This window comes from Balaenoptera physalus, assembly GCF_965194825.1.
Source record: "Balaenoptera physalus genome assembly, chromosome: 5".
Lineage (NCBI taxonomy): Eukaryota > Metazoa > Chordata > Mammalia > Artiodactyla > Balaenopteridae > Balaenoptera > Balaenoptera physalus.
In genome coordinates, this window is record NC_138884.1 from 100,735,100 (window position 1) to 100,749,640 (window position 14,541).

At 35.7% G+C, this 14,541-nt stretch overlaps 1 long non-coding RNA gene across 13 annotated transcripts in view; it reads right to left on the minus strand.

Moving 5' to 3' along the window:
• The window catches only part of LOC309660941, a 244,056-nt gene that overhangs the window by 27,924 nt on the left and 201,591 nt on the right, over positions 1–14,541 (minus strand). For 10 of the 13 annotated variants that reach the window (XR_014263727.1, XR_014263728.1, XR_014263729.1 and 7 more), the window contains one exon: positions 7,748–7,853. This is a non-coding gene — a long non-coding RNA (uncharacterized lncRNA). Of the gene's footprint in view, positions 1–1,995; positions 3,427–4,068; positions 5,595–7,747; positions 7,854–14,541 lie in introns of those variants that run through there. The other 3 variants (XR_014263738.1, XR_014263739.1, XR_014263737.1) reach the window with 2 other exon arrangements.

Below are 14,541 nucleotides of genomic sequence, written 5' to 3' on the forward strand. Positions count from 1 at the left end.
CGAGGTCTGTACAAGTGCTGCTCTCTGAGCGAGCTGCGGGGGAAGTGGCATTTCCATCCTTAGTCCTGCTATTCTCAGATTGTTTCTGAGCCCGAGTAAGCATTTCTCTTGGTGAGACAGATTCTCCTGGATGGCAGGATCATCTTCTCCAAGTTCCTAGCTTTTCTCATCAAGTCCAGATGAATATCACATAGTCCACTGGCCAACTTGATGGAACATTAATATAATGGAAGTCAAGAGTTATCAAAGGTATGAAATCACTTCTCCTTGTAGGCACTGATAGCATAACCTTTCCACACTTGCTCTCTTTCTCTTGATTACCAGATAGGTTGGACACAACATTCTGGGAGGCCACTTTATGTTGGAATAGACATTTTTAAGCCCTGTGAACTAGGGAAATACACTTAACCTTTCTGAGTTTCAATTTTTGAATATGTGATCAGAAGAATAAAGCCTAATTAATGGGGGAACAGGCCTGTAAAGTTCAAGTTAGATGAAATGTTAAACTATTTCTTCCTTCATACATTTGGCTGACAAACATTTTAAGTTTTTTCTATGTTCCAGTACTGTACAAGTCCTGGGTATATTAAAATGAAACCCTTAAAGAACTTATGGTCTAAAATTGAAACAAAGATTCTAGAATTCAGGTTCTCCATGAACTTGGCTTGAAATAATAATTATATATTTAGTTTTGCTTACCTTTAGTAAAATTTAGCATTTGTTAAAATCAGGAATGTAGACAACAAGCCACAGTAGTACTTTGGCACAAGTAGAAATTACAAATATCATATTAGAGTGGCAGAAGATATCCTGAAATATTGTTTTTAGTAACCACCACTTCTAAAGTACAATAGTTCGTGGACTTGCTGCTAGGCTTTCTTAATTAATACTTTAATATTTTTATTAAATATATTTAAAACATATAATATATTAGAATATGTTTTGTTAATATTTTAGTAACTTTATATCATTATACTTTTTTCTTTGCAATCAAATTTTTTTGTTGCTTTATGTGTTTAAAAACATGGTTCTGAGGATGGGTCTACAGGCTTCATCAAATCGCCAAAGGGGTCCATGGTATGAAAGGGTTAAGAATCCTGGCTCTAGAAAAAGTGATATTTAAGTAAATCAACAATTCCAATACCTTGTAATTAATGTTATCGCAGCAATGTAGTTAATGTTGTGGTAGGAATAATGTCACAGTCTGGGTCAGTGTGTGTGTGTGTGTGTGTGTGTGTGTGTGTATTTGTGAGATGGGGGTTTTGGGGAGAACAGCCCTGGGAGGTTAGTCTTGGAAGATCTCAATGGTAAATAATGCTTTAGCTAACCCTTGACGAGGAAGTGAGAATTAACCAGGCCAAATAGAAGGTCAGGTGAGGATAAGGTATGAGGGAGGGAAGATGGACATTGCACAGCAAGTGTAAAAGAAGGATGTGTGAGAAGGCTGGGTGCACCTGGCAATGTGTACATGCGACAGCACGGGAGATAAAGCCAGGGAGGTCAGCAAGGGCCAGACCAGGCAAGGATCTGGATACCTTGTGAAGGAGTCTGATCATTACCCTAGATGAGGTGCGGGACCACGGCAGTATTTTTAGCAGAAGGATGTTGTCAACAGATTTGTGTTTTAGAAAGATCACTCTGACTGTATCGTGGAGGATGGAATACTGGGGCACAGCAATTGTATGGGTGGAAGCAGGAGGCAGTCAGGGGAGGAACAAGAGCTGTTATGAGCCTTCCGTAGCAATGCAGACAAGAAACAATGAGGGCCTGAAGCATGGCAGTGGCAGAGAGTGAAATTACTTTGTAGAGCGTGAAATGTCACAGTGGCATTGAGAGAAGGAAGGAAGGAAGGGAGGGAGGGAGGGAGAGAGGAAGGAAAGAAAGAAAGAAAGAAAGAGAAAGAAAGAAAGAAAGAAAAAAGAAGGAAAGAAAGAAAGAAAGAAAGAAAGAAAGAAAGAAAGAAAGAAAGAAAGAAAGAAAGAAAGAAAGAAAGAAAGAAAGAAAGAAAGAAAAAGAAAAAGGAAGAAAGGAAGAAAGAAAGAGGGAGGGAAACAGAAGGAAAACAGTAAGGGAGAGAAGGGAGACAGAGGAATTGAGTTTTCAGCTAAGTTGACATTTGAAGTCAAAGTGTTTCATTAAACTACAGTCACAACTGTTAGTCTGCCCTGAGGTGTGATAGGATTGCTAGTATGCCAGGTCTCAGCCAATCAGCCAGAAGGTCACTGATTGGTTCTACTGAAAACTAATCAGAACCTTCTTCAGTGGTTCAATTGCTGTGCAAATAGCCACAGCCCAGGTGAGCTCACTGAACAGAACATGTTCCCAAATACACATCCAAAAGGAAACAGGAAAGGTGGCACAGTTTCTTTTTTGACAGTCAGCAGTAGCTAGGTTTGTTTACAAGTTCCCAGAGACTGACAGCACACACATATACACATAATTCTGGAATTTTGTATTTAAGGAACATAATATAGGCTGTATTTCATAGTAGATTCAGTATGAGGGAGTTGCAGGAGCACATCTAAGGTTATATTCTGACCCAGAAGAAGTAAATTAATACTTGCCCATTCTAACATGGAAAATTCGAATGGAAAAATATTTTCTAAAAGCAACCATGTAAAGTAATATCTGAAGATGGCTTCAAGAGAACGAAACTGTTCTTATGAGCTCAATTATGTCAATTCTTCAGTTCTTTTTCTTTCCTTTTTTATATTAATTATTGATGTCAAGCAGGAATCACCTATGAGACACCACTGAAGCTATTTTTGAGTTGTTAGGTTATTGAAACTTGTTCTTCTACATGACTCTATTCCAAATGAATGACATTCTGCTTTCATCTTGATGAATTCCTGAGTAATTGAATAATTGTCCAGAAGAGAGCAAGTCTGATTTTGGAAAATACTCCAAGTCAAAGATGCTAAGAGGGGAGTTCCCATTCAAAACACGTGGTTATGCAAATGAATGAAGTTACATGTAATTCCGGAAGAGATCTTAAACAACTCTCCCCATTCAACAACAAAGGTTCTATTCAAAGTTCACAATTCAGCGAATCCAAATCCACTTATCAATAGATTAGTTTTTACATAATGGAAGGGTAAGAGAAAGGTAAATAATCCCAAATAAAACAGAAAAAGCAAAGGACACACTTAGTGTAAAATTTTATGAGAGCAGTGTCATCACAAAAGCATAAAATTAAATTTTAAAAAAGGATGTCAACATAGCTTTTTAGGATAAAACTTACATGAAGGGTGCTATTTCTTTATTAAGTAGATTAAGATTTAAATCTCTGTTTTACACAATGTTGATGGTGCTTCGCAAGATAAAGCCTGGTGCATTGTTGTTCCCAAGGTTTAGGATATAAAAAATGTATGCAAGTTCTATCCATGAAACCCTTGCCCTTTTGAGGAACTGGGTTTGTGTGAACATCTGCCAGACCAACAGAAAGAAAAGCTCTTATTTCACGCAATTTTCATAGAGCCAGAAGCATTTTCAACACATTCCAAAAGCCCCTAATGATACTTCACCCAATTCAGCCTCCTGAAGCTTGGTACATAATTAATGAGGTAGTGGAAGTTCTCTAGAATTAGTTTTCATCTAAGTAAAGGTGCCCGATGTTTATCTGTACCCTTTGTACTCATTGTTGCCTTGAATATACCGAGCTTCCTTCCTGTTGGTACAGGGAACTATCGATTTGCTGACTAATCTTTTTATCTGATCATTATAGATTGTAACTCTCAGTCTATAACCTTTACACACACTGCTATTGTGGTTAAATAAAACACAATACAAAATAATTAACATGTTCCTATATCGATATTTCTCTTCCAGGCAAGAGCAGGGGTGAGACTTCGATTTGACAACTGGACATTCGTATTTTTAGAGAAAAATATAAATAAAAGATGAATATACAATCTTTCCTTCTTTAATATAAATTACTCAGGAAGAAATAGTATGGCACCTTGGGGAAATCAACAGCTTCTTCAATTGGATTGTTTCTGTCACTGTATGGACACAGTCTTGTTTGATGTCCTCTCACCATTTGTCTTGTATGGAGTCTTTTATCTAAATCCAAAGTAATGCAGTCATCAGGGCTGCAATTCAATAATGGCTCCACAGGAGCTGTCATCCACAGTTTGCTATTCATCTTGTAAAAGGCTTTGAGTTTTCAAAGTACCAACTAAGGTTGGCATTTCAATGCTGCCGGATAGATCGCTTAAAGTTCTTTTGTGTTCACAAGAAAGGGAGTGAAATGGAGAATGGGGTGAGATTAAATGGCCAACCTGCTACTCTACCTGACTACCTAGGGGTAACCCTGAGCTACCCAAGGGAGCGAAGACATTAGGTGATCTGACCCTCGCAGTAATGGGACATTATGATGAATGGGGGACTCATTGTGTGGTGTTTTCTTCACACTGAGCTCCACTGCTATAATTAAGAGGCAACAAATTTATGGAAATTGACCCAGAAAAGGCAAAGTTAAAAAAAAAAGAAAGCAATGATGAGGAAGAGAATCTCTTGAAACGTTTTCAGAATCAAAGCATCTTAGAATTAAGAATATCGTGAATGGATTTAAAGATGGATAAACTAAAGCTGAAGATGTGAAATAATAGGTCCAAGTTCTCATGTATGGCTGTTGCTCTTTGTATGTGAACAGCCTGGTCTGGGATTACCATCACTGGACCTGACCGTTTCGCTCTTTGGCTGGAAGTATGGATATTTCCCTGTTCTATTCAGACTCAGTTTCCTAGTTCTTCCATGACCATGATATATGTACATTAAGAATGACTAGACTAATAAAGCATAGGGTAAGAGTTCCTGGCACCATGAAGTCAGTAAGCCAAAAACCACTCTCCCAGACCACCAACATTCAAATATTTGCTTGATAGTCCCTGAGTATAGAGGAGTGTGGAGACACTGAAGCCACCCAACTCCTGCACTAATTCCCTGCAATTCTGGCTCAGAGCTTGCACTTTTGGAATGAGGAGGTTAGATGAGAGGAGCTATAACATAATAAAAAGAGTTCAGAGTAGTAGTGAAAACCTAGATTCTAAGTCCAGTTCTGTCATTGTGATTAACTGTACAATCTTGGGCAAGTCATTTCGTTTCTAGGCTTCAATTTCCCTAACTAATGAGAGATTTAAAATAAAAGTTTTCAAAAGTACTTTTTTTCCCAAACACACTATGATTCTGTGAATGTAATAGGTGATGGCTATAGTTTTTGCACATATCATAGGCTCATCCATTCACTCACTCATGAAACATCATCAACAATATTAATAACTATGTATTGAGTTTCTTCAGTTTGTCAAAGTGCTGTGATAGTGGCTAAGGATGGAATGGGTTTAAAAAACACATTTTGTTCCTGTCTTCATAGAACTTGCACTCTAGTAAAGAAAACAGACATTTTATCTATCACGGCCACAGCTGTACATTTACAATTGTGATAAGTGCTAAAACTGTAAAAAATGCAGGGTGCTGTGAAACTGACCTGGTTGAAGAGATCGGGGAAAGCCTCCCTGAGGATGTAATAAATAAGCTGAAATCTACAAGCTAGTGAGGTGATCTTTTTTGCCATGATCAGTCTAACCTTCTTCCTGAAAAGAATCAAGAATCATTGGAAGATTTTAAACAAGATATAGTATAATCAGATCTGCGTTTGCCTCAGATTTTAGAAAGACCATTCTGTTGAAAGCATAGAGAAAGAGTTGAAGGAGAGCAAAGGTAAAAGCAACATTAATGTTCCTTGTAAGACAAAACAAGTGGAACTAATTTTCAGCAGGAATATTAGGAGATACAATAGTGCTTAAACTTTGCATTGCCAAGAATTGAGGCAAGACACAGGTAGAGAGCTGTGTGTGATTGTCCCTTCAAATCTAGCTCTGAGAGTTGGACCCTAAATTTAAAAGTTTTACTTTCTTCCAGTTTGTGACCATGTTATAGAGTTTTCTGTCAAATCAAAAATGTTGGTTTAAAGAGATATAGGTTGACTTTAAAGAAAACAAGATTTCTTCATCCTTCTCCTCATGTGACATTTAATGATGAATTGCCATGAGAGCAGGTGTTAATATCTGTGGCCATTATAAATAATTCTGGTGAATTCCAAAGCTGAATCATGACTTTATAATGGTCAGACTAAAATGATCATCCCACAAAATTTTGCTAGTTCTGCAGTATGGTCCATAATCTTTTAAATGTTATTTTGTGAACATGCTTCTCAGAAAGGTCACGGGTAAATGGGAAATCTTGATTGAGTATTTTAAAGGCTGTTCATGGTGGCTGACATATTACTAAAAAGGAGGAACTTCCAAGCAGATCCAAAATATTTCTTCAGAGTAACTTCTAAATGTTCTGTCACATCCATAGTTAAATCGGGGAAGATAACTTATTTCTGCTTGAAACACCCTTTCCAATTTTCTTATTACTCACAATTCTTTTCACCAATATATTCATCTTTCCAAATTGACATTCTCAGTGTTCCAAAATAAGCTTCATGTGATTTCATCTTCACCCTTTATATCAACTCATGCCTACATGCTTCATTCATCTCACAGTCTCCTAATCCAACTCCTATCATTCCTTCAAGGCCAAGTTCAAATTTTTCCTCCTGAAGGAAGATGTTCCATTGTCTCTCAATTTCTACAGGTTTTATTAGCTATAGTATCCTTGATCTTTATACCATTATACTAGATTATTTTATATATAGCCATAAATATATTGCTTTTTATATATTTATATTTATTTGATATATATTTTTTAATGTATACTTAATACATATTTAATATCACCTGAAAGAATAGATAAGAGATATTTGTTGATTGGATAAAATAATACCAAATGAAGAATGCTTCAGATCCTTCAAAAAGATTATATAGAAGAGCTTCAATATAAAAAGTAAAGTTATAATCATGATATTACCAAGGAAATTGATTGACTTGGATTAATTTTTCTAAACTGGATGTACCAGCCAAATGTACGGGATGCTTTCTAGTAGAAGCATTATTAAAATCAAGAGTTAATATGGTGATCAGGGAAATAAAAATAGATTAAGAATTATAAAACCTGGTCCCAAATCTCTGCTGCTACTTGGGGCATTCATGTAGTGAATACAGCCTTTGCTAAAATTAATGTTTTGGACCATTATTAGAGGACTTTATGGTATTAACTAGATATTAATAAAACTTAAGAGGCAGACACACTCAGCCTTTCCATAACCCATCAAATTATAGCTTCCATGACTTTCCTTGAAAACTCTAAAATAAAAAAGAATATGGAACCTCCAATTTATTGAGGGTCTGGAAAATTATTGTAGCACTTACAGAAAGCATGAAGAATACATCAGCAGAGCTGTGTGGTCTTACCTTGGCTTATAAGATCCTTCATGATCTGGTCCCTGCCTCCATTTCCAATCTCATCTTGCACAAGTCAGCTTGGGCTCTAGCCTCAGTGGATTTCAAAGACCAGAGTCTTTGAGCATGCAGAACCCACGCATATTCTGGCTATTCACTCCACTTGGAATGTTCTTTGCATTGATCATTTCATGGCTCACCCCTTCTTGTTATTCATAGTTTAACTGAAATGTTACCTGTTCAGATTGGTCTTCTACCCAACTGTTTCGGAGTAAGCCCCCATCAATCAAACTCAATCTCTATCACCAAGATTTGTTTTCTTCATAATACAGCATATCATTGTATAATAGATGATATATATGACAACACATGTTCATGTCTGGGCCAGTAGAATCACTCACACAAACTTCCCCCAAGGTGTGAAGGTTCATCTTCATCTTGAACATCTCTGCTTTGGTCCATCCAGCAGGATAGCAGTGGTTAATCGATCTCAGGTCTTCCAGATTTCTATTACGAAAGTTGGATATCATTAATTACATCCTCTTCAAAATGCAGGAGTTTCACATCAGGCTCTTAGTGGTCCCTTTAAGTTGCTCTCTCTTGACTGGAGGTGAAGGGTGAAGGAACCCCATCTCTCACCCTGGGGGGTTGGATGGGCCTAATACCTCAGTGTTCCCCAAAGACATCTTGCCTCCCATCTCCATTATTCCCCTGATGCCTTTGTACACCTCAAGTGAAGCGTGGGAGAGTTTGCTAGTTAGTACCCAGACACTACTATAAGTTCTATTTGATGCTCAGTCTCACATCTCATGATATTACCTGATATGTGCAAGTTTCCATCTGAACCCAAATCTCTGTTTTAATAATTCAGCACCTTTAAAATTTTTTATAACTATTATATTTTCTTCCTCAGAAAAAGAACTTCCTCAGATCCCACTTTTGTTTTGTATTTTGAAGCACCAGGCAAAGGAGAAAAGCTAGAGAAAAACAACAAAGTCTAGAAGATACATGGAGTGGGAAAGAAAGAAAAACAAGCAAATAACTACAACAAAAACAAGCCCTGAGTTTACCAGCTCCAAAGAAAATATATGATCACTGTTAATTTAAGGGGAAAAGATATGTCAACTCAATGAATTAGGTTCATCAGTTCTCAAACATTTTGATCAAATTTTAAACTCTTAAAAATTAATGAGAATCCCCAAAAGTTTTTGTTTATGTGGATTATACCTATCAATATTTACTGTATTAGTAATTAAAAGAGACATTTAAAAATACTAGAATATATGTGTGCATGCCTTTCACCATCAAAGCAATATCATCACATTTCATGCAGCTTCTGGAAAACTCCACAATTCATTCATGAGAAAGAAAATAAGAGTGAAAAAGGTAAATAATATCTTAGTACTATTATGAAAATAGCTTTGACCTCTTGGTGCTCTTGAAAGCGTCAAGGATCCACAGGTATCCCAAGACTCTATTTTTGAGAACTGCTTAACTAGGTTGTCAATAACTAATATGACTTTAGTTTATGAGGGGCTTTCAAAAATACAAATGTGAATTATAATTACTCACAGGCAAACTTTCATCTCAGGCCACTGCCTGAGTATAAACATTTCCAGAACTCTCAGCTCAGATAAAGTCTCAAACTGATGGAAAAAAAAAATAGCTTGTCTGGCTTTAAATAATTTCATTTAAGATATACCTAAATCAATTAATATTTCTTATTATACTTTATTTATTAACTATATTCATCAGAAGAGAAATAAACATAACAATTTTGTCTATTTACATTGGTGTATAATCTGTACTTATCGACGGATCTCAAAAATACAACATTTCTTTTTCTTTTTCTATTTTTGAATAAGGTCTGAAAATTATTCATACCTGCAACATAAAATAAACTTTAAATTTAGACTATTTCCAACAGCACTGGGAAATGTCACCTCAAAGATAATAACATAATAGCAGTTACTAAGAGCACCAAACTTGCATGAGTTCCCTTCACAAAGGAGAGCCTGGCCTACTTTATGAAACACCCCAGAGGATATTCCAAGTATCAATATCACTGACTCAGACAATTTATTAAGATATTCTTTAAAAAGTATTCTCTAAGAATTATTCTTTCCTATTTTGTAGTTAAATGATCACCTCCATACTTTTTTATTAAGAATACTTGCCCTGAGGGAGGTATTTAACACAAGTTCCTGCATGTCCACAGTGTCAGAGATGGTGGTTAAAACTGAGATTCAGTGGATGCCCCATGGGCTTGCTGTGATCAGTTTTGGGATGAACAACTCATGCCTGGTGCCAGATGAAATTTACAGAGATTTGCATCTCAGAGAACCAGTGTCAGCCGGAGCAGGAGCCCAGCCAGCAGAGGGAGAAAGTGATCTCCTCACCCAGCTTTGCTGATACAAAGAAAACAAATGTCACCAGAGAAGGCCCAACCCAGAGGCAACCAAAATGAACACAACCCTCCATTTTTGCCAGGATAATAGGTACACCCTGCTACAGAGTTTAGGGAAATAAAAGAAAGACAGGAGAATCCTGAATGAGAGATTTCATTTAAAGTGGAAGTTCCCAAACTGACCGTGAATTAACAAAATTCAGTTTTAAGTCAGTGGGAGAAATAGAGCCTTGAGAACTAAGTTTATTTCAGACATAGAGAAATAATGAAAAGTAAGTCTTTGAACTTTGCATTCATAGAGTGTTGTGATGGTGAATTTTATACTTAGTGCATAAGAATATAAAATACTTGTTCAGGACCATCCCACTGATGACAAAATACTACTTAATGTGGGAGAACTTGAATGCAAGGCAATATGCAAGGCAACCTTACAATTTCTAAATACACTATATTTATATATTTTTAACTGTCACTTCTTCCTCTACCCCCATCCCAAGGGAAAATCAGGGACTTTCACCTGCTTTGTTTATTACTATATTCCAGTGCCTGGTACATGTTAAATGCTTAATAAATATTTGTTGAATGAATGAATGATTTGACAAATGAATGCATTAGTCAGAATCTCCTGGAAAGTTCTTTAAAGTGTAATACCCACCCCCAGCCGCAGAGTATCTCTTGAGTGGGCCCTGAGTCTGGATTATTAACAAACTCCCCAGATGATTCTGATGTACTTTGAAGTTCAAGAATTATCGTGTGACTGGACTGGTGGATAGGAGAAGCATAGATAACCAGATAAATGGAAAGGAGACTCAAGGTGTACTTGGCATTAAATCTCTCCATAATATGACTCCTCAGCCTACCTTTGTTTTAATTTCTATCTTAATAAAATTGTGGTATTTGCATTCATGTAGATCAGAGAAAATGGTACATTAGGCTACCACAAACTTTAAAGTTGATTTCCTACATCTCGACAGTTTTTAAAAAAAATTTTTCCAATAGCTTTTTTCTTTTCCTTTTCTCTGAAATATTATTATATCTTCATTTGGAAGCTTTATATGTATCTCAAAATTATCATGTCTTGCCTACAATTTTTTCTTTCCATCCAACTCCCAAATACTTAATATTGCATAGAAAATCTAACACTTCATAGCAGTTATCACAGTTTGCAATTATATTTATATCTGTGTTTATTTTTAAAATTTGATTTTATTGTGATAAGAACCCTTAACATGAGACCTACCCTCAAATTTTTAAGTGTACAGTACAGTATTGTCGACTATAGTACAGTCCTGTACAGCAAATCTCTATTTATATTGCTTGACTGAAACGTTATGCTCATTGATTGTTAGCTCCACATTTCTCTCTACTCACCCCCTCAACCCCTGGCAACCACCATTCCACTCTTTGTTTCTGTGAATTTAATTATTTTAGATATCTCATATAAGTGGAATCATGCAGTATTTGTCTTTCTGTGATTGACTTATTTCACTTAGCATAATGTCTTCAGGTTCATCCATGTTGCTTCATATTGCAATCTTTCCTTCTTTTTTAAGGCTGAATGGTATATCCCATTGTATGTATACAAAACATTTTTCTTTATCCATTTATATGTCGATGGACATTTAGGTTGTTTCCACATCTTGGTTATGGAGAACAGTGTTCCAATGAACAAAGGAGTACTAATGTCTCTTTGAGATCCTAATTTCAATACTTTTGGATAAATACCCAGAAGCAGGATTGCTAGATCATAGGGAAGTCCTATTGTTAATTTTTTGAGGAACTTCCATAATATTTTTCATAGTGGCTGCACCATTTTTACATTCCTATCAACAGTATGAAAGGGCTCCAATTTCTCCACATATCTGCCAACACTTGTCTTTTGATCTGCGTTTGCCATTTATATCTGTTTTCTACACTAGAAGGTAAGCTTGATGAGGGGCATTCATTCACCTCCATGTTCTTATTACCTAGAATAGTATACCATGAACCACTACACTGTCTTGGAGGCTGAGTGCATTTAAAATGTTTCTGTGTACACTGTATCTTCCTAACACCCCTATGAGGCAGACATTGCTATTTTCCCAGCATTACAGATGAGGAAACTGAGGCTTAGAGCAGATAAGTGACTTGTCTACAGCCGCACAGCTTGCAAGTAGCAAAGCCATATTTGAAACCTAGTAGGCCTGTTTTTTCTCTATTTTTGTTTTGTTTTGTTTTGTTTGTCCTACACCCTGTATGTTAGCCTTGGCAGATCCCCTCTACATATCCAACAGAGGTATAGAAAGAAGTAATATTTCCAGTTACAAATATTAATCATTAATCAGTATTAACTCAGTTCAATATCCCTCTTATCTGGACAGAAGTCTTCTAGGATCTTAACCTTCAACTGCAGGCATGAATCTGGAGTTAAGTCTAAGATATTTCAGGGCTCTCATAGTAGCTGTATCATAGCCCCAATCCTAAATCCGGTCTTTACTGACCCTCGTTTACTGCCTATTGACTGGTTTAACAAAAATTTTCAACAAGCTTTTTTTTTTTCCTTTTGTACCACATTAGAGGCAGAAAATTAGGAGAGTAGGACACTGCATGAGACAGGTGAAAAAAGAGAAAGTTGATGCCTCATAGCGAGACAGAAGAAATAAAAGGAAAACAAAACAGGGTAGAGGATATCCTGTCTCTTAGAAAGTCCTTTTCTCTTAGAAATGGTGGCCCAAAATCACGGAGAAAGATTTAAATTACATATAAATACAACTCTTTTTAAGAAGACAAGTAGGTGAATAATTCATTTTTATAATGATTTATATTAAAAATAGTTTACATAATCTGTCACTTGCAAACTTCAACTACTTAGAAGATTGGTATTTGACTTTAAAAATGATACACCAGTGGGGGCATTATTGCTACATCTTCTCTTGTTCAAGAGTCTTCAAAGTGACATATCTGACAATCTGCAAATGGACATGGTCATCTTCCCTAACTTTTATGCTTTCAAATGCTCTTTATCAATCACTAAGTCCAGTGTCTTTATTGTTTCCTATTTCAAGCCATCATAAAACCAGTGCATTAATTATCACTGTCTTCCCACTTTCCCTATCATAGTCTAGGCATAATCTAGGTCCTCATCACGGTATACCTGTATTACTAACATTGGTCACTTTGGGCTACTTAGCATCCATTCCCCTGTTCTTGGTACAGTACCCTACTTTTGGTTCACATACTAATTATTCCACCTCACAGCCCACATGCTTCAGAGAAGCTGACTTCTATCCTGTCATAGAGGTGGGCCTTGTAAAATCTTAGCCATTTGGCCACAGCAAAATTATTTTGGGATGAGTACATGACCTAAGAGCCAGTCAGAATAAAGTCCAAGACTTTTTGGACTTTTTGGTTCCATGGTTGAGAGAAGAGGTGCACTTTGCTTTTCTGCATATACACAAAGGGTGTAGTAGCCCTTGGAGGTGCAGGTAGACATCTTGGGACCGTAAAGAAATATCATTGCTGAACTTGGATTTAAGACTGAATAAATAGAGAAAAGAAAAGGAAAGAGAGAAACCAGGGAATATTTTGTGTTTGACTTCTCATATACCATTAGGCTCCTTAGTAATGAAGCAATATATGAAAGTGTGAATAATATTTGTCTTTAATACAGTATTAAGAATTTTTGAAGTGCATCTATGTACATCATTTAATTTGAACAGCATCTTTCAATTACAAAAAGTAATTACATATTTTAATTTACTCTATACACATATATGTTATAATGAAAAGAGCAAAGATTTTTATGTCAAAATTAACTGAGATTTTCATCAGGCTTTGTTGTGTGTTCGTTGTACGATCTTTGGTAAATCACACACTCTCACAAATCGAAACTTTCCATATTTTAGAAATGGAACTGCCACATAGCATGATCAAATAGGAAGATATTTTCACTTTATATTTTATAATATTTATGTTTTCTAATGCATAAATATCAATGTAACTTTCAAAGTTTTAAAATAAAGCCAACTTTTAGACCATATTTTAAAAGATTTTTGCACACTTCTAATGTTTGAATCAAGAATGTATTTTTTTATTTCTTCATATATATATATTTACTTTGCAAAGTAATACATATACATCATAGAAATACATATACATTGTAGTGTTACATGCAGGAATACATTATATATGTACAAATACATGAACATTGTCAAAAATTTAGAAAATACAGAGGAACTAGAAGAAAATTAATCCTGTCATTGAAGTAATAAACATTGACAATATTTTAGCACATATCCTCCAATTTTTTTCTTTTTCTTTCTTTTTTTTTGTTGTTGTAAGAACACTTAACATGAGATCAGCCCTCAGCAAAATTTAAGAGTGCAATGCAGTATCGTTAACTGCAGGTGCAATATTATACAGCAGATCTCTAGAACCCTACTACTTGCTTAACTGAGACTTTATACTTGTTGATTAGTAACTCCACAAGGAATGTATTTTTAAACTGACATTTTATATACTAATTCTAAAAATGTGGTTTCACAAAGTATTTTTAGTAGTTTGTAGCCATATTACTTATTCCCATCATATAAAATCCTAAGACTGCCTTCTCTCTGTTGGTAGGAAAATCACATTATCTTTAAAGAATTTTCTTCTCATGATTCTTTTAAAAAGCATTCAATATCTGATTTTTTTCTTGCCCAAATCAAAGCCAGACTTCATTATTTCCTATCACCATAATTTGTTTTGGTAGACATTACTAGTGTTCACCAATATCTGGTTCATTCTAATTTTCAGTCATCATGCAAT